We start from the raw sequence: 20,187 nt of genomic DNA on the forward strand, positions 1-20,187 counted from the left end.
TAACCTGCAGGCAGCTTCCCTTCCATTTTTTTCCCTCCCTCGAGCATACGTGGTCTTCCTTTATTCCAGAGACGGAAGGTCCTCCTTGTCCCTGCTGTCTAATCCATATTAATTACACTTCCTTGAGACCTTCTCATTCCTCAAGTCTTTGTCTCCGCTGTCACTGCAATAACTGGGCTTTTTTCATCCCTTGGCTTCGCTCCTTCAATATCTTAACATCGGATCTCCCTGCTGCCAATTTCTCCCTGGACTAAGCCATCCTCCAAGTATCTGCTAAAAGTGTCTTTCCAAAATATAAATTTGATTCTGTTGAAATGAGTCCTTAGAATCTCCACGGTTCTTTCTCGCCACCACTGAAAACACGATGCCATGGCGCCCGAGATGCTTCATGACACAGCTCTGCCTTCATAACCTCATTTCCTACCGATTCTGACCCCCTCTGTAGAATCGTGGGCCTTTCCCCAGCTCACCATGCTCCCACATCCCGATATGTAGCTACCAGCCTTTCTTCACAAGCACATCCCTGCCCCTCCACCCCCCGTTCCTGCATCCCTCTCCCTGCACGCCCCATTCCTGCGCCCACACTAACAGCCTCTGTGTGCCTGTGAGAGGGGGGCTCTGGTCTCTCCCATTCCATGGAGAGAATTCAGGGGTCTCGATTTTCACTAAATCTGACTGCAGTGTAGCATTTCTTTCCATTGCGAATCAAGTCAACAGACCAGAACAAGAACAGACCTGTGACTTTGCTGCAAGCGGAAATCCTAGTATTTTCACATCACATCACAGTCCTTGCAGATACCTCAAAGACTGGTTATCTCCATCGCTGCTTCAAAATGTCAGTAGTTCTTAGACCTGCCACGAGATTCGTTATATGGCGCATCAGTAAAGAAGAACGTTTGTTACGGGGGCTTCCCTGGTGGTCCAGTGTCTATAAGACTCCACGCTTCCAATGCAGGGGGCCTGGGTTCGATCCCTGGTCGGGGAACCAGATCCCACATGCGTGCCGCAACTAAGAGTTCGCATGCCACAACTAAGGAGCCCACGTGCCGCAACTAAGGAGCCCTGGAGCTGCAAAAGGAGCCTGCCTGTCACAACTAAGGCCTGGTGCAACCAAATAAATAAATTTTTTTTTAAAAAAAGAACATCTGTGGGCTTCCCTGGTGGCGCAGCGGTCGAGAGTCCGCCTGCCGATGCAGGGGACACGGGTTCGTGCCCCGGTCCGGGAAGATCCCACATGCCGCGGAGCGGCTGGGCCTGTGAGCCATGGCCGCTGAGCCTGCGCGTCCGAAGCCTGCGCTCCGCAGCGGGAGAGGCCACAACAGTGAGAGGCCCGCGTACCGCAAAAAAAAAAAGGACATCTGTTACTAGATCACAGACTTGGGGGTTTTCTGGTATTGTAGTAAATGCACTTCCAAATATTTACTTTCCCTTGTAGACTGATGTATTTAAAACATTATTCCAGGAAGGAGGTCCGTTCTCTTCACCAGAGGGACCACGGCACCAGAAAGGTTAAGCGTCCACATCAGATTGGCAGCATCTTGAGGGTGGCAACTGGACCTTCCTAATTTTTTGCCCTGGCACTTTGCACAGTGCTTCCTACATTACACAGGCTCCTAGTAATAGTTTGTTCACGTGGTTTTCATAAAACCTACCTTTTCCGGGTATGAAACGGTTGGGGCTGAGATGGGCCTGGGTCAGATCCGCACATGCACGGAAGCAGGTGGTCCCTGCTGGCTGTGCGGGGTGAATGCTTCCTTGAGGGACCGAGGATGCCCGCTGGGTCTGCACCTCACACACCTCGACCCCCGTGTGAGGCGACGTGGGTATTTAGGTCACCGGAGGGCATACGCCATTAGCATGACATGGGCCGTGACTTTTAGTCAGCCACGGGAAAAGGAGAAGCATCAGAGAGCCTGCGGCCGGCAGTGGTAATGAACAGGAGGCATTAAGTGTATTTTCAGTCCAAGCTAAGGGACATTTCTCCTCTCATAAAAATGGAGGCAGTGCCACCTATGTCAGGCTGTGTCACCTATGTGATAGGTGTCAGTGCCACCTATGTCGTCAATTCAGTAAGTCTCTCCTGAGGGCCTCCTTTGCACAGGGCACTGTTCGGGCACTGGTGGGGCCGCAGTGCGTCAGGGCTCAGTCTTTGCACTTGCTTAACCCTCTCCCTGGGAGGCTCACTCACTGCTGTAACTAAATTCCATCTCCCTGGTGCTGACTCCTGTGTTCATGTTTCCAGCCCAAACCTCCCCCCTTCACCTCCAGGCTCAGCAGCTGCCCTTAGGCGTCATCTCAGCTTCACCCGGACGAAGACCAACTCCTGAGCTTTCCCATAACACCTGGCAAAGGAGCGGCCAGAGTGATCCTCCCACATTGTAAGCTGGTCCCGTCACTGCTCTCGGAGCCCTGATGGCCTCCTCCTGGCGGGCTCTGTCCTCTTTCCCACTTTATTTTTCTCCTATGACACACCCTGTGTTTCCCGGTGTGCTGAGCTCTCTCTACTCACCAGGCTCCAAGTTCCGTGAATCGTGTTACCGTGTTCACCACTGTGTCCCCAGTGCCTAGCATAGGGCCTGCCGGGCGCTTGAAGGATGTTCCCTGGATGAATGAAAACAGAGGGCCTGCTCTCCTGGAAGCAGTCTCTGAGCAAAAAGCCGGCTGCCACATAATAATAAAAGTTGAGTTAGTGTCCAGTCCTGCCAAGAAAATTAAAGCAAGTAAAAGGAAGGAGGCGTGGCATGGAGGGGACGGGAGCGGCTGGCTGAGGTGGGTGGTCAGGGAGAGTCACTGGGCTGAGAATTAAACGTCACAGCCTGTAGCAGGGGCTCTGCTCTGTACGGTGTTTAAATGGAACCCACGTGTGCTGGCTCTGCTATTCGTCTTTATTATGGGCATCTGCTCAGATTATTTTAAATGAGCGGGAACCTTGGGCCCGGCCCCGACGTGAGAAGGCTCGTGCTGAAACATAGAACTCCCCCAGTCCGGTCAGACGAGAAAATAGATGGCAGTTCCAGACGTCTTCTAGAAGGGCGGGGTGTGCGGTGCCGGGGAAGTACCGCACATCTGTAACCTGTGACACTGCAGCTCCAGCCCCTACTGTGGAGGCCCTGGAATTCGGTAAATCGCCCCTCGTCACACAGGTCAGTGACTCCTGGACTTGAGTGGATTCCTCAGAGCATTGGTGTAGAATGCTGATCCCTGGGCCGCACCCCGGGGTGTCTGACTCAGTAGGTCTGGGAGGGGACCCAGGACTCTTCGGCCCTCCACGCACGTGGGGTCTGCTGACCACACTGTGGGAAACTCCGATCCAGTTGCTCGTTTGAGCGTTGATTTTTGGTTTAAGGAAAGAGTTGTCCAAATAAGGACAAAAGGACAGCGCTCTGATGGCCCCCCTGGGACCCCTTATCTCTGTCCCCGTGCTCAGGTGCTCACCTCTACGGGCCACCAGGTGTGTCAGACCCAGCGTCTGATCTTCCCGTCTGACGTACCAGAATGGGAGCTCCTCGGGGGCTCATCTCTGGGATCCAAGGGTCTGGGGCTGTGCCTGGCACACAGCAAGCATCTGAATCGTCCTTGAGTTAATGTGCCGGGATGTGCGGACACCTTCCCCACATCGTCTCAGGTCATTGCCTTTTGGGCTCTCACACAGCCGCTACGTCCCACCCCTTACCCAAGGGTCTAAAGAGCGAGATTCTTGGAACATTATTTGTTAGAACGTGGCTTTTTTTAAAAAAAAAAAAATCTTTATTGGAGTATAATTGCTTCACAATGCTCTGTTAGTTTCTGCTTTATAACGAAGTGAATCAGTTATACATATACATATGTTCCCATATCTCTTCCCTCTTGCGTCTCCCTCCCTCCCACCCAGAACGTGTCTTAAGAGCCAGCAAAGGTGAGGACACAGATGGAAGGTACACGCTCACGGCGTGGGTGATGGCTGCAGCCGGCGCGGCCACCACGCCTGTCCCCACCGCCTGCCCATCCCAGGCAGCTCTGTGAGGCTCTGCTGTGTGGTCTCCAGCACGCCTTTGAGGAGTCCCGGGGCCAAGTGTGAAAATACCAGATGAGGGGTTTTCTGATTCATAATTCTCAGGAGGCAGCCAGGTTGCTGGTTCAAGGCTGGCAGAGTTCACTCGGTGGCCTGGGGGAACCCCAGGGTCTGAGAAGCTCCAAAGTGATGTGAAGGGCTCGCTGGGGCAGGGCTGGGTGAAGACCACTGAAGCCCTCTGCTCTGGTCTTCTAGAATCCATCTGAGTTTTCATTGCTAGGTTAGTCTGTCTTTTATTACTCTTTAGAAAATGAATGCAGAAGCTCTTATATAGAGCTATGGAAAGACCTTTTACATATGTGATTGAGTGAAAAAAGCCACGTTCAGAACTGCGTGTCCAGTATGCTACATCTGCTTGTGCATTCACACACACACAAAAAATTTGAATGTCTAGAAGGAGATCTGGGGGACAGGGAGAGAGACGCTCTTTCACTGTAACCTTTTCTGAATTTTGAATATCAGATTAAATTAGAACCTATTGGACTTCCCTGGTGGTCCAGTGGTTAGGACTCCTCGCTTCCACTGCAGGTGGCCCGGGTTCCATCCCTGGTCGGTGAACTAAGATCCCGTGGCCAAAAATAAGTAAATAAGTAAATTAGAACCTATTTAGTCCCTCCAGCCCTGGAGCCATCAGGAGCCCCTCCTCTCTGTAGCTCAGAATCACCAGGATTAAACAAGAAAGCACTTTTGAACCATCTTTGTGAACGCGCGTATCTTTAAAGCAATTTGTGCTGGATTTTTAGTTAAACGTGCCTCCAGACCCCAAGAGAGGAGGTACGATGTGCGGGAGCCACATCCGGGGGTGCACCTGCTTCCACCTCCCTTCCGACAGCGGCCCCTCGGGCAGGTCTCTTAACCTCTCCTGGCCTGGGTTTCCGTCCTGTAATGGCGTCTGCCACCCCATGAGTTCCTAGGAGTGAATAAAGTGCTCTGTGGTCCCCTCGCCAGGGTTCAGGCCACATTAGCTGCCACTATCATTATTAATATCTGATACCCTCCAGGCTGACTCCCGTTGGAAAGCTGGCAGTGACCACGAATGCCAAGTGCACGTCCACTGGACCTGTCTCTGTCGTTTGCAGTTAAATAATTAGCCATCCTTGTAGCAAAAAAGAAAATCTGAGATGTGCTCTGTCACCACCTAACCAGTTCTGTGACCAGGAACACACACGTTTGTACACATCTCGGATGCGCACGGCTCTGCACGCGTGTGTCACGTGGCTGTGCCCACTTTGCCACTGCGGCTGGACGTGCTCAGGACATCCCACTCTGCTCACTCCCCTTTGTCCTTTCGGCCTGATATTATTTCCTACAGTTTTTTGTTTGTTTATTTGTTTGTTTTTCAATTTTTGGCTGCGTTGGGTCTTCGTTGCTGCACGCAGGCTTTCTCTAGTTGCGGCGAGCGGGGGCTACTCCTCACTGCGGTGTGCAGGCTTCTCATTGCGGTGGCTTCTCTCATTGTGGAGCACGGGCTCTAGGCACGTGGGCTTCAGTAGTTGTGGCACGTGGGCCCAGTAGTTGTGGCGCACGGGCTTAGCTGCTCCGGGGCATGTGGGATCTTCCCAGACCGGGGCTCGAACTCGTGTTCCCTGCATCGGCAGGCGGATTCTTAACCACTGCGCCACCAGAGAAGTCCCTTTCCTACAGTCTTTAGCACCCCTGCTGATCTGCTGATCTGTCGCTTTGACGGCAGGATTTTGTTCTCCTCTCCCGATGAATTGGACTTCACGTAACCATTCGTGATTTGCCTGCCAGCATTTTGGTTTTTTCGGTTTTTCATAATGAATTTTTTGTTTAGAAAAATAATTTTTTAAGATACTTTTCAGGGGACTTCCCTGGCGGTCCAGTGCTTAAGACTCCGCGCTTCCACTGCAGGAGACACGGGTTCAATCCCCAGTCGGGGAGCTAAGATCCTGCATGCTGTGTGGCACGGCCAAAAACTATATTTATATATTTTTCAAGAAGAGAGATCACTGGGGCAAAAGGGGTGCTGTTTCAAGGCTCCTTAGCGTGTCCTTTGCAGGGGGAAGAACCCATTTGGAACAGCTGCAGCAGGCGCTACAGGCTCTCTCCCACTCCCACAGCCCCAATTTCCAAGGTGTACCCAGAGCTCGGCCTGGCCTGGGGCGCTTACACTGCTTGTCTCAGACCTTCTGCGCCAAGTCCAGGAGATGGACTGCAGTGGGCGGCAGCATCTCCCGCCGTCTCTCTGCTGTGCCACGCGGATGCTCGTCGGTGCTTAACTTGATACTCGTTAGCACAAGACTCAACATTCTCCCATCTGCGTATTTCCTCTCCATGTGTTTCCTTATCACCCATGAACGTGGGTACGGTGGGAACAGGGTAGTAATTCTACATGTATTCTGTATTTTAACTACTCTCACTCTCATTTATCATTACTTTTACCTAGCAATTGATTTTCTTTCGAGTTTTAGTGATTTCGTTGTTCAGTAGTATAAATATATGAGATAGGTCCCATCAACCTTGTTGTTAATCATTATTAATATGGTTTCAATAATAGAAAATGGGGGCTTCCCTGGTGGCGCAGTGGTTGAGAGTCCGCCTGCCGATGCAGGGGACACGGGTTCGTGCCCCGGTCCGGGAAGATCCCACATGCCGCGGAGCGGCTGGGCCCGTGAGCCATGGCCGCTGAGCCTGCGCGTCTGGAGCCTGTGCTCTGCAACGGGAGAGGCCACAACAGTGAGAGGCCTGCGTACCGCAAAAAAAAAAATAAATAATAATAATAATAATAATAAATGGTCTTTCCTTCCCAATCCATTTTCTTATGTTTTTTTTATGATTTATTGTATCTTTAACCTGGAATTTTTTATAGCATATGAGGTTAAGGTATGTGTCTGTTTATTATTCTTCATACTAATTCTGTTTGACCAACAATGTTGATGATTCCTTCCTTCAGTATTTAACTTTGGACAAATCAGATGTAAGTAATTACATGTGTCTCTGGATTTCTGTCTGAAATTTCATTCCATTGATCTGACTTTTCATTCTCGTAAGTACCAAACTGTTTTAATAATGTTTCTTTGTTTTCTAGCTTAATACCTACAATGAGTTTACTGTTATTGGGGTCCCCTAATTTTTCTATACGCATCTTGTCATTTTACCAAGTTTTATAAATCAACTTGGGAGCTAAACTTACCTTTATTTATCTTTAACGCAACCGCAAATAGTAAATGTCATCGTTAGCTTTCTTTGCCACTAGCATTTTGTAATTTGATTTTATATAGATGGAATTTATACCATGTTGTCTTAATTCCCACATGTTTAATATTTGTATCCCTGTTGTAGATGAGATAGTCTTTTATTTCATTTTCTAGATATTTATTACTGGTACATAGGAGCTGAGTGTTTTGTCTTTACCAAAAAACGTGGGACTCTGCTGAATCCTTGGGTCCTCTGTGCCCATTTGCTCAAGTGAATCCCTTGGATTTGGTGAGCATGTGACCATATTACCTACAAGGAGTGAATTTTTGTGCTTTTGTGACAGCCAGGATATCTGATCTTCATCTTTCATTCCTGGGCACCTCTCTTATTTGTCTGTGGAGAGCAGTGGAGGCTCTTGGTTTAAGTGTCTGTCCTATGTGAGACCCAGCACTCTTGTGATCCCCGTTTAAATTCAGATGTGACCTGGCTTTCGGGTTCCATGTGACTGGAACCCCTTACCTACATCATATGGTGTAGTTCGTTTTCTAGTAGGATGATACTTCTATATATTGCATTTCTTTCCATTTTTATATTATGTATTTTATAGATTTTCTCGCCTTGTGACTTAAGACAAGTTCCAGCTTGTGGTGTTTTATTGTTTACTGTGCCTCTTAGTATGACTTCTTTCTCTGTAATGTTATTTTGCTACATATAACATTGGTTAGTGTGACTTTAAAACCTTACCGTAGCCTTTTGAAAAAATCTAGTTAATCATTTCCTCTTTACTTGAAGTGTGTTTCTCCAACATTTTGTTAGGTTTAGGATTTTCTTCAAATATGTATTTTATTTTTATAGGTGAATTTGGCCTAGTTACATTTACCAGTATCTCTCTTCTCTTAACATTTTTCTTTATTCTTAATCCTCTTTTTTTTTTTTTTTTTTTCCTAATTCACAGCATCTCTGTCATAAACTTTCTGATCTATTTAAGGAAGATGGACCACAGAGCTTAACTGACTCTCTGAATGTCCTGAGCCTTCCAGTCCAGCCCTGCTCCAGGTCCCCTCTTTTTACTGAAATTCAGTGTCAGATGCAGAACGATTGAGCCCTTCTGAAACCTTCTAAAAGCCATATATTTATTTTAAAATCTCTTACCGTACTGTACCCTTATTGCATTATATGTCAAGCACAGCAGCGAGTTGTATTTCACTACATTAACCTCACCACCGCCCTCTGCAGTGAGACACAATCCTTTATAGAATACTCTGAACCTACACATTCCTGCTGGTGAATTCCTTAAAGTTATTTGGATTTTCCAAGAGTCTTCTATTGCCTTCAGAAAGCAGCTACTGCTTAGCAGGATCATCAGCTATGGGGATAAGCATCCTTTATTCCCTGGCGTACAGTAAAGATTGTGCACAAACTTGAGGCTTGCCAGGCAGACCCCAAAGCACAGAGATACGTTCTTATCATCACATTGTTTAACTTTTCCTAAACTCAGAAATATACCACCTGGGTCCTTCCATAAGGATTAAACCCAGGGAGCGGCCAACCTCGTCATTTGGGAAGTGACTGGATCCAGTTTCCTGCCCAGAATCCCAGCTGCGTTGTACCTCAGTGGTCACGAGCACAGCTACCTGAGCTGTAAGACAGTTATTTGCTGACTGTGTCTTCCCGACCGAGGATCCTCGGGGTTCCATCCACTGAAGGTTCCAACCAACCATGAATGTATGCAAGAGGGTTTGACTTGTCCAGTAAGAATCCTTCCAAAATGAGTTCTCTCATAAAACCGGGAAGGTTGTTCGTTTGTTTAACTTCAAATTTTCATCACACCTACGTCCAAAAAGTATTCCAGGTACCTTTAATACAAGACACAATCAATGAGGCTCTCAGAGCAAAACCCGGGAGTTCGGGCTTCGAGCTCCACGGGGAAGGTACTTCTTTAAGGCTTGGATTTGAATTAGAAGCTCGACGACTCAATAACCTGATGTGACTAAGACATTCCCCACATAGGATTTTCAGAGTTCAGTGTTCCTGTGACACCCTGATGTACTGTTTGCTTGGCAACGAGGGAAAACTTTATGTTGCAGTTAACCTTGCTATTTTTTTCCCTATGTCTAAGTATTGTGAACTTCCTTTGTGGTATTTTAGTGATTAGACAGGATGGAGGGTGTTCTGAGAGATTCATGGCCAGATCCGATGATGTCAGACCGAAGGGAAGGGGCGGTCTTTGTGGGGCCAGCAAGTCTGGCCCCGTCTGAATTGTTTGTCTAACACTTCACCAGCAGAAGAGGAACCGCTGAATTATTCATTCTCAAGTTGCCCTAAAAAAGGCACTTATGCTGCCGAAATGCAGACTTTCGGTGCCAATGAGAGGAAGAGGAAGGATGCCGTCTTTCCTCGGGATGCGCTGCTGCCTTTGGCCGCCTGGTTCTCCAGTTTCACTTCCCAGCCCTGCGGGGGGAAGGAGACAAACCACCAGCTGCCTTAAGTGCAGGGCAGTTAAGGGGGCAGGGGCTGTGGACAGATGCTGCGAGGGCCTCCGAAGCCACAGGTGAGCTGAGCACCGAATTGACCGGGGAAAGACCAGGTGGAGGGGAGGCTCTGGAAGCAGCTTTGAAGGACCGGCAGGAGATGTGTAGTCAGAAGGCCCCGGGGTGCAGGTGTGATCAGAGAACAGCCCGAGCCTCTAGATGGGCCCAGGAGGGCCCAGGAAGTCATCTCGGCCTTAGGCTTGGAGGGGAAGGGACCTGAGTGTAATAACTAGAATGCAGCTGGAGAGCTTTTCTTATTCTTAGTTTTAGCTTCTCTGCCACCCAGCCTTTTCTTAACAGCCCCTATCAAGTAGCACTTAGGGGAGAAAGGGGGTAATTAGAATCCCTCACACTCGGGCATAAAAGCAGCGTTCTTACCCTAGACCGCTACTCGCTGCAGCCTTGAGCTCCTTGGCCACCACTCGGCCCCGGCCTCAGTTTCCCCACCTATGAAATCCGAGCAGTGTCCTCCTGTCCACCTGTGGTGGTGGCACGTCCCTGTCCCGCGGGAGGCGTTAAGAGCAGCAGGTTCGCTGCCCAGGATCAGAGGCACCTGTCGGCCAGAGGCAGGGCGCTTACAGGTTAAGTCGACAGGGAAAGGGAAACGAAATCTGAAAGGCGGTTTTGAAAGAGCAGAAGCTCAAGTGGGGCAGGCAGTTCTCCAGCTGCCAGAAAGACGTGCTGACAAACTTTACACTAAATATGTGAAGTAGAGCTTGAAAAATACGTGTAGGTGGCGCACCAGCAGCCCTTCCGGAACATTTCGTCAAAATCTGGAGGAAAGAAGCAGCAACCTGGGTCCGCAGCCCTGCTGGCCGTGTCCTGTGCCCAAGACTCCCAAAACCATCAGCCAGCTCCTGGGGTCCGGGCGCTCAGGGTGGCAGCCTCGGTTCCCTCCAGAGCCCTCACGGAAGCCGCTCCTCCTGAGAGCCCCTTTCGCAGTGGGATGCAGGGTGGGCTCGGCTGTCCCCTCCAGGATCCACATTTTCTGTAGCAAAGAAGAGTATCCACGGATGATTTTTCAAGCATGTTCTCTTTGCAGAGATGGGCTTTTCGTGCCTGTGTTTTTCCCTCCCCTTTAATGAATACACTGAGGTTCTGAGAGGTTAGCTGACTTGACTAAGATTAGCAAAGTACTCCTAATCGGTATTCTTTCCAAGGGGGCCCTCTGCAGCCTCGTCCCAGGCACAGGCCTGCCTGTCGCCTCATTTCTGTGCAAACAGTGGTCAACGTCATACATACCGACTTTATAGTTGACAAGCACCGATGGAGAGACACAAAACTGTGATGGTCTATGCTTTTTTATCACCTTATACTTTTGTTTGTTTGTTTACTTTTTATTATGTTAAATTTCCAACAGACAGTAGAGGACAGAGCCCCTGGGTTCCTACTGGGCGATCCCAGTCATCCCATCCCTGGCCTGCCTGTCCCCACCCCTACCCCCATTTTCTCTTGAGCCTTCTTCAAGAATCCTTTCCTTTCACCTCTAAATGGTTTAGCGTGTAGAGCCGCACATTAAGGACTCTTTAATATAGCCACCATACTATTATCACATTAAAAAAATAATTTCTTAATATCATCAATGCTGAAATTTCAAACTACCCCTAAGCATCATAAATGGGATTTTTTTCCTTGTTTGGAGTTAGGATCCAAATAAGACCCGCACGTTGTGATTGGTTGGTATATCTTTAAGTCTCATTCATCTTATAGATCTCCCTCTGTCTCTTTTTCTTTTCCTTTCAATCTGTTTGCAAAAGAAACCAGCTCACTTGTCCTGGAGAGTTTCCCACAGTCTAGATCTTGCCCTTGGCATCCCCAGATGTAGTTTAGCTTATTCCTCTGTCTTCTCATTCCTGCGAGTCTGTAGTTGAACCTAGAGGTCTGATCAGATTGAGGCTGGAGATCTGGGCGGGGGGGCAAAACCCACTTCACAGGTGGTTTTGATTATCACCTAATGGTCTTGGATGTTGAAAATTAGCTCTGACCAGAAGAGAAAGATCCTGATTTTCGTGCACGACCATAATAATGAATATGTGCGTGGGTTTACGAAGTTTGCTTTTTTTTACTCTCCATCAGTACTCTTATTTTAGCCTCGTGCCAGTTTCTTTGAGAAAGGCCACATTATTCCTCCCGTACAGATGGCTGTCGCGCGCCCAGATCTGCGCAAGGTCAAAGGACCAGAAGGCAGTGGGGGAGGGTCCGGCCCGTTTGCGGTGCCAGCCACACTCTGGTGGCTCTAGCCCTTGGTTTCCCTGATTTTACCTCCAGTGACTCCATCCCACTTAGGACCTCATGGCACTTGATTTAAGGGAAGAAAAGGATTTTCACATCCAGCCTGCTCCCCACTGCTTTTAGAGCAACGGTTTTAGAGAATGTTAGAGAAATGGCGAAAAGCATCGAAGAGTAATCCAGACGCTTATCCCAAGAGGCTTCCATGATCTCAGAAGCAGCAGCTTGTAAACTAACTCTCCGGCCACAGCTGTCCTGGGTCCCTGCCCGGAGAGGACTGAAGCCTGAGTGATGGTCACAGGCTGTTTCTGATCACACCAGGGTCGTACTTCAGGGAGTGACCAGCCTGCTGGAGCTGCCCTGTTGGTTTGGCACAGGTGGGAAATTTGCCCCATGTGGGCAGTAGCAGACCACTTCATTGGTCAGTTAGAGACTCAGATTAAACCAAAGTAGGATTTTATTTAAATTATTTCATGTAAACAAGTCAGTTAAATAGTGGGGCGAGAAGGGAAATTTTCTTCCCATTCGGGGTTGATGAGGCTTAACAAACATTGATTTTAACTGTTACTTGTATCATTTACATTTAAATATGATGGTCATAAAAAGGAATAAATTGTGGTCAATTTCTGAGCAGGCAGAGGTGACCTTCTGGCCATTTAACTGTCTCTTGATACAGTTTCACTTCCAAGAAGAGTAAAAACCACTTTTTTTTTTTCAGAGTGTTTCAGAGGGTTTTTTTTTTTTCCAGAGGGTTTGACAGCAGTCAGGCTCTACAACCGTCTCTGCCTAGACCTCGATTTGATCAGAGAGGGAGGGTCGGCTCCTGGGTGACACATTGGATCGGGGGCTTGGAAGGATGCCAGGTAGCTTCACCCCCCCCCCCCCCCCCCCCCCCCGCAGAGGTGGCTCCACTGGGTGGAAATGAGAGAGAGGACCAATCATACAGCTGGAGGTTGTCAAGAAAACCCTTCCACAAATGATGCTTTCTCCTCCTGCCTCCCCGGCCAATCTGTGTTGAGTCCGATTTGCACCCAGCTCCGTGGGCACGGGGAGGATCGGGGAGCTAGGCCGATGGCCCTGCCCTCCGGGAGCTCACAGTCCCATGGACCTGGGTCTATATAAACTTTTTCTTCCAGGGAGAGTGTTGCCTCTTTTTCAAGGGCTACAAAAAGTGGTAAGAAAAGCGAATTATTTTTCTTCTGCCAAAACAACTTACAGACTCTTTCCTTGAAAGTCATATTTACAATTTGGCAAAACAGCCCTATACTTTCTGCTCTTTAAGATACCAGCCAGGGATTTCCCTTGTGACGCAGTGGTTAAGAATCTGCCTGCCAATGCAGGGGACACGGGTTCGAGCCGTGGTCTGGGAAGATTCCACATACCATGGAGCAACTAAGCCCGTGCGTCACAACTGATCCTGCACTCTAGAGCCTCAACTATTGAGCCTGTGCTCTAGAGCCCGCGAGCCACAACTACTGAAGCCCGCATGCCTAGGGCCCGTGCTCCGCAACAAGAGAAGCCACTGCAATGAGAGGCTCCCGCACCACAACAAAGAGTAGCCCCCACTCGCCGCAACTAGAGAAAACCCATGCGCAGCAACAAAGATCCAGCGCAGCCAAAATAAAATAAAATAAATAAATTTATGAATTACCAGCCATTGAGTTGTTGCCTGTCACACGCCGGGTGGACTTGAGGAAGCAAAGGCGTCGCAGGTCTGCATCGTTCATCAGCCAGGATTTAGGGAGCGCCTGCTGTGTTCTCTGGGATCATAACCGTGAATAAACACGTCATCAATATCTGAACAAGATACTCAGAGGCAGGAATAAGTGCAGTAAAAATAAATGAGCAGGGCTTCCCTGGTGGCGCAGTGGTTGAGAGTCCGCCTGCCGATGCAGAGGACACGGGTTCGTAGCCCGGTCCGGGAGGATCCCACGTGCCGCGGAGCGGCTGGGCCCGTGAGCCATGGCCGCTGAGCCTGCGCATCCAGAGCCTGCTCCGCAACGGGAGAGGCCACAACAGTGAGAGGCCCGTGTACCGCAAAAAAATAAAAATAAATAAATAAATGAGCGGACAATGCGGGGCAGGGCTGCCGGGAGACCCTCAGAGGACGACGGCCCCTGGAGCTGAGGACTGGATGTAGACAGCAGCCCCCCATGGGGACCTCAGCAGAGGGGACAGACGTGCGGGCAAGTGTGGTGGCTTCAAGGAACAGAACAAGACTGAAGAACCCATACGGGTGTATGCTGATTGAGCCGCCAAAGGAGACATGCACAGAATGCGTGTCACTAACAGAGGGTGAAGGCTCAGCCCCAGCTCAGCAGCTCTGAAGAAGCAGTTCTGCACTTAGGCCTCCTTGTCTGAAAGACTGGAGGGTTGGAAAAGTGGGAAACGAAGCTGGAAGAGGAGTGAGGTGTTGATGGGAGGTAGTTCTCTAGTGGGTTCTGCTCCCTGCAGGGATCCTGGCCCAGAAGACACTTTGGGTCTAGCCAGGAGGGAGGGGGCCAAGGAACAGCTCGTGGAGCCCACCGCGCCATCGAGGGCACGCTGGCTGTGAGCCCTGCCCCAGGAGAGAGCAGGACAGTCAAGTGCAGGCAGAGGAGGCCGCAGACCAGGAGGGGAGGTGGGGGCCCAGGCTCCACGGGCCTGGGGACGACGGCAGGAGGCGGCCGAGGGGAGCCAGGCCTGGGTGCAGACTCCGCGGGGCTCGCCTCGCCTGCCAGGCGACATGTTGAGACCATACAGGTGGGATGTGGGTTCAGGTTTTATAGAGTAACGGCATCCAGTCTGTGACAGCTTCACTCTGTCTATGGAAAGAAGGAAATGCCTTCCAAGTGTTTCGTGTGACTAGCTGACAGAGAGAAGACCAAAGAAACGAGAGGCGATCTCATCTATCAATACTTATGGGGAAAAAATGTTCAACAAAATACTAGCAGACAGAACTCAGGAGCACGTTAAATGCGTAATACCCACAACCAAAGGGAAGCAGGTGACTGTCAGTATAATTTACCTTTTCAGCGAGTCAGAGGAGGAAAACCAGCTAACTAGCTCCATAAATGCTTAAAAGGTACTTAATCAAATCAATGTCCGTCTTCTATTAAAAAGCCTCAATAACATAGGAACAGTTGGCTGTCACGTTAACAAAATACAAACATATGTATCTAAAGTCCAAAATGATTAAGGTGCTTGACGGTGAACCATTGGAGGCATCGCCCGTGACGTCAGACGACAGGCAGGGTTTCCACTGTCACCCTCGCTGTGTGACAGGGCTCTGCATGGCTTCTGCCATCACGAGAGAAAGAAATAGGAAGCATAGGAGGGGCAGAAAGAGGCTGCCCTGTCATGATGGGCGGGGAGGGGGCAGGGGGCTCGACACCATGGAAACACAAGATTGAAGGGCCCCCACCGCGTTGTGGTCTGGTTCTGTCTGGTTGTCCGTCCCTCTGCCCTGCTGTTCTCTACCCAGCAGACTCGTCCTCCAGGATGCAGACCAGATGTCCACTTCTCCAAGAGGCTCCCTCCTCCTGTTTGCAAAGCCCGCTGTCCCTTCGTCTGGGCTGTCACTGGACCAAAATTCCTTGGGCGCCTTCACCTCCCTGCGCCCACCCTGAGCAGGCAGTTACAGGGTCTCATGTCTTTGAGCTCCTGGGATGTGCAACCTCTGTCCCGTGTGCTCCCGATAAGGCGAATGCCATTGCCCAGTGCACTGCCAACCTGGCACCTGGGAGCTTGGGTCCCGCCCCCCATCAAGGAGATTCCAGTCCCGTAGCCAAGAGACCTTCCTCACCCCTGGTCCTCTGCCTCCTTCTCTTCGTTCTCCCACCCGCTCTTTCTGTGCACCGTCCAGTGAGCCCTGCTTCGGGGACTCAGAGTCCCGCCTGGAAAGTGACCCGCCTTCCTGACGGCCCAGGCGTCAGACGCAGCACCCGGTGGTGGGGGGAGCGTTTGCTTTACCAAACATACTGAAATTTTTTGTTTGTTTTTAAAGCAGGGAGAGTTAATCTTTAGATATTCTTCCTTTTTTGGCCGTGCCTCGCAGCTTGCGGGATCTTGGTTCCCCGACCCGGGATCGAACCCGGTGCCCCCTGTGGTGGAAGCATGGAGTCCTAACCACTGGACCACCAGGGAATGCCACATATTTCTTCTTTTGATTCCTAAGAACTTTACAATCTAGTACTGAGACTACTGGCTCTTGACCTGGGTCCAAGAAGGTACACTGACCTTTGAAAGTCGCCCTGGACGCTTTTTCAACTGCCTTGTAGACGTACTTTGTTTTAACAGCTCCCGATGTCGTAAGACTGGGGTTGAAATAGGCCCCACCCTTGCCCTGGGGCCATCCCTCAGCACTCGGGAGGCTAGTGTGAAAGGAAACACAGGGTTTCCATCGTGGACACGATTTCCCGGCCATTGGCCTTGGCCGTGTCCTTTTAAGTTCCTCATAAAAATCACATGCCAGCCCAGAGAATACCCTGGAATGATCTGTGGGGAACCGATCGAATGAACTGCATATTCGCGCCCAGGCCAAAGTGATCCGCGGTTTGAAGCCAGAGCAGAGCATACTGCAGCACAGGTTACTAGATCAGTGGAAACTGTTCTGTCAGCTCATAAAAAGGTGAGAGAACTAAGTTTTTATAATAAATAGTTCTGCTGAGCAAACAATACCTGTGGTTATTACGGACTTTGGAAAATAAATGATTTAGACTAATGTCAGGCTCCAGATCCTGACGTGGTAGTTGAGCCTGCGAAATGAAAAGAATGAAAAGCCCCTCGGAGTCTTGTTGACGATCCTGCTGTGAAAGCACATGCCGTTTAATTCATCGCTGTACTTTTCAGATAACGTTTATAGTTGGCAGTATTAACCTCTGCGCGCTTTCATGTTACTTATTGAGGGCAGCTGTCTGGTAGGAGTCGTGTTGTTGAGGGGCGGGTGCGAGCCGCAGTTTGGCGAGAAGTGGGTCGTACAAGCCTGGTGGCAGACGGGTTCTAAAATGCAGCCGGCACCGGCGGGTCGGCCAGCACCAAGGGCTGCGCTTCCCGTCTCCAGAAGCCCTGATCACAGTTCAGTACCCAGCCAGCTGTATTTTTCTCTCACCTTTTAAAAAGCGTGCCCCTTGGGAAAGTGAATCACGAGCCTACAGGCTTTTAAAATGATCATCTGAACTTTTCCTCACCCACTGCATCCCTGCCTCCTTCCACTGCCTCCTTCCGGGCTTTCTGGTCCCATCCGTGAAGGGGAACCGCAGCCCCTCTGGGCCCCACAGTCGCCAGGGCACCTGGTTTTGAGCTGCCCGACTCTGTAACAGCAGGGCTCAGTGTGGGCAGTATCGGCTGAAAGCTCTGGAAATACGAGACTTGCTCTCGTAATGAAAGGTAAGGGCCGCACTTGTTATCACATTCAATATTTTGGTCAGCTTAGCAGTTGCTTAGTAACCAAAGTTAAACTGATGAGAAGATGGAAAAACTTGAAATTCATTTCCAGGGATTGCCTCCGACTGCCAAGAAGACACCTTCCTGTTTAAATGTGACTAATTTTTAATAAGTGACGTGACATCTTTTGGAGATGATACGTTGTTTTCTGGATATTAAGCATTGTAATGACCGTCCAAAGCCATTCACCTGAGGAGGCGCTCGAGCCCACCCAGGCCCCCTGACCCTGGCCAGATCTGCGTGCCACTTCGCAGACCCGGCAGGTCCCAGCTTTGCCAATCTAGCCTCTAGGTGAAGCCAGACCCCTGGGAATCCCTCTCTTTTTTAGCCCAGGCCTGTGTCTGACCCTGTCCTGGCCCCATGGCCAATGGCAGTGGCCAGGCAAGGAGTGAGGCGTGGATAAAAACAGGGGAGGGTGGGCCCCCAGGCAGCCACATCTCTGCCCCTTATCTCCAGAGCAGAGGTTGGGGAGTTGTACCGGGAGGATCCCCTGCTCCTAATGCTGAGAACTGAAGGTGAAGCTCAGGCCAGAGGATTTTTCTGGTGGAGGGGAGCTATCAGTGTTTACTGCGGGGGCCTGGGGTCATCCCCTGCCTCTCCTCCTTCACTCGGCAAAAGACATTGAACGCTGCTGTGTGCCTTCAGTTCATCCTGAGAGACACACAGCGGGGCTGCCTCTCTGTCCTCCCTCCTCCCCCCATATACACTGCCAAGAAGAGTAGCTGGTACCCCCGGGGAAAACAGCAAGGCTCCAGAGGAGAACACCCCTGTCTGGAAGACAGACCCCCAAACCCATCAGTGTATGTGATCTGAAGACAGGCAGATGGGCCCCACGTACAAAATAAGCATGAGAAATACACTCGAGGAAACATAAAGCAAAACCAAGGAATAATTTTAATAATGAACGGAGTGGGAATGACAGGTGTCGAGAACAGAATAACTACACTAAGGAAGCAGAGAGAAGAGATGGATCACAGGTTGAGCACAGCTACAGGGGGGTCAAGTTGAAGAACCACCCAGAAGGAGCAGGAAAGGATCAGGACATAGCAAATGTAAGGAAAAGTTGGACGACATGGAGGACGGAAGTAGACGGGCCACCAGTAGCCAGATAGTAGGAGACCCAAACCAAGCAGAAGAAACATCTGAATGACGAAGATAAAATTAGCCAGAATTAAAGACGAAAGGGCTCACGAAGGACCCAACAGGAGAGATTCGGGAAACCCTCCCTGAGACCCCATGCTCGGGATCTCTGCTCCCCCAGCCCAGGCCGTTCCCCTGGCCACCAGCTCCCTGACATGCGCCAGAGAAGAAGATGGGGCACCTGGAGGTCTCGCTTCAGGTGTTCAGCAGGAAGGCGGGGGGCTCCTGTCCCCCTCTGTAAACGCGGCACCGGGGGCTGTGCAGGAGCCACGTCTGCCTGCGCCTTTCCCGTGGCCCCTGCCGGAGCCAGGGAGCTCGTAGGTGTCGGAAAACATTCACGGACCGAGGGAGAGAGTGCTCGGATGACGCCAGCCGCCGGCAGGCTGGGCGGGTGGCCGTGTAGATCTGGACTTTGTAAATACGTAGTGCATAACTGTTTGATTAAAGTTCAAAACTTCACGTAACAGTTGTGACTTGCCTTAAAAGAGAAGTTTGTTAACTTTTGATTGCCTCTCATGCGCAGTGACATTTGCGCTCCATCAGCAGGTTGTCAAGAAAGCTTTCAGTCCTGGCCGCCGTCAGGTCCCCTTTTCTGTCACTTGAAGACCAAACGCTTTCAGTGCTGGTTTTACCCTCTGGAGTCGAGGCAGTTTCTCTCTGAGATCTTGGAGGTTTCTGTTTGCCATGGTGCATTAAGATGTTTTGTAATTGAAGCCGCCCCCGGCCCCCAGCCTGTCTCTGCGGGGGCCCAGTTTGGGTGTTTGTCTTAGAGACACTGCCTGCTTCACGAAGTTGTCCTAAAAAGAGCTTCGTGTAACTAGGCCATTTGATGAGTTGTTTCGGACTTCTCCCGGACGAGTCTGCAAGCAGGATACTATTTCAAACAGATACGACGATCGGTGAACCTGATCACAAGGCATCTGTTACCCCGTGTGGGCTGCTGGGAGTTGACGAGATGGCCTTGAATCGCAGGGCGCCGTACAGGCTGGAAAAGCCTCGGGGCCAGAGGAGAGAACACACGATGCAGCAAATGGCAAAACCGGACCGGCCAGGGCCTGGGTAGTTTGTCCCACTCTCTATGTTAAGGGTGGATGGCCAAGACCAGAGAAGTAGGTTTGGGGGACAGAAGAACCCTGGAGTCGGCCCGTCCGAGTGCCCCAACCTGTCCCAGGGAATAGACTGGCCCACTGGCCCGTTGCTCGCAGGACAGGCCGCATTCAGGACCCTGGCCTCCAGCTTGATGCCAGGCCCTGTGCCGGCAGGGATGAGGGTGAAAGAGACGCACCCTGGCAGGGAGGGAGAGCTGTGCTACCTCCTGAGATGGAGCCCCTGGCAGGGTTGGAGGAGGGCTGGGGGGTGGGGGTGGAAGTAGGGGATGAGGTTCCCAGGAGTGGAGGGTGACGGGGCAGACGTCCAGGCTATGTAGGGCCCGCCACGTGGTGGGAGCTGCCTGAGCACAGGGCTGGGGGGGGGGGGGGGGGGCAGGAGCCTTGGCCCCGAAGGGCAGCCAGGGGGATTCAGCAGGCAGAGAGGCCGGCGGGGAGGGGTGGAGCTCAGTCCTGCAGGCGGCAGAGCCAGCTCAGGTCCCCGTGGGGCGTGGAATGAGGCGGCCGCAGCAGGAGGGGGCGCACTCGCCCACTGCTGGTCTGCAGC

The 20,187-nt window shown here is 50.8% G+C and overlaps 1 protein-coding gene across 11 annotated transcripts in view; it reads left to right on the plus strand.

Annotated features, from left to right (window-relative positions):
- Window positions 1-20,187, plus strand: part of CUX1 (cut like homeobox 1) — a 372,932-nt gene that overhangs the window by 251,348 nt on the left and 101,397 nt on the right. The gene's annotated exons all lie outside the window — the stretch shown is intronic.

The sequence above is a fragment of the Aethalodelphis obliquidens genome, unplaced genomic scaffold, assembly GCF_003676395.1.
Source record: "Aethalodelphis obliquidens isolate GAN/ISIS:26980383/991018 unplaced genomic scaffold, ASM367639v1 scaffold30, whole genome shotgun sequence".
In the NCBI taxonomy this organism is placed as follows: domain Eukaryota; kingdom Metazoa; phylum Chordata; class Mammalia; order Artiodactyla; family Delphinidae; genus Aethalodelphis; species Aethalodelphis obliquidens.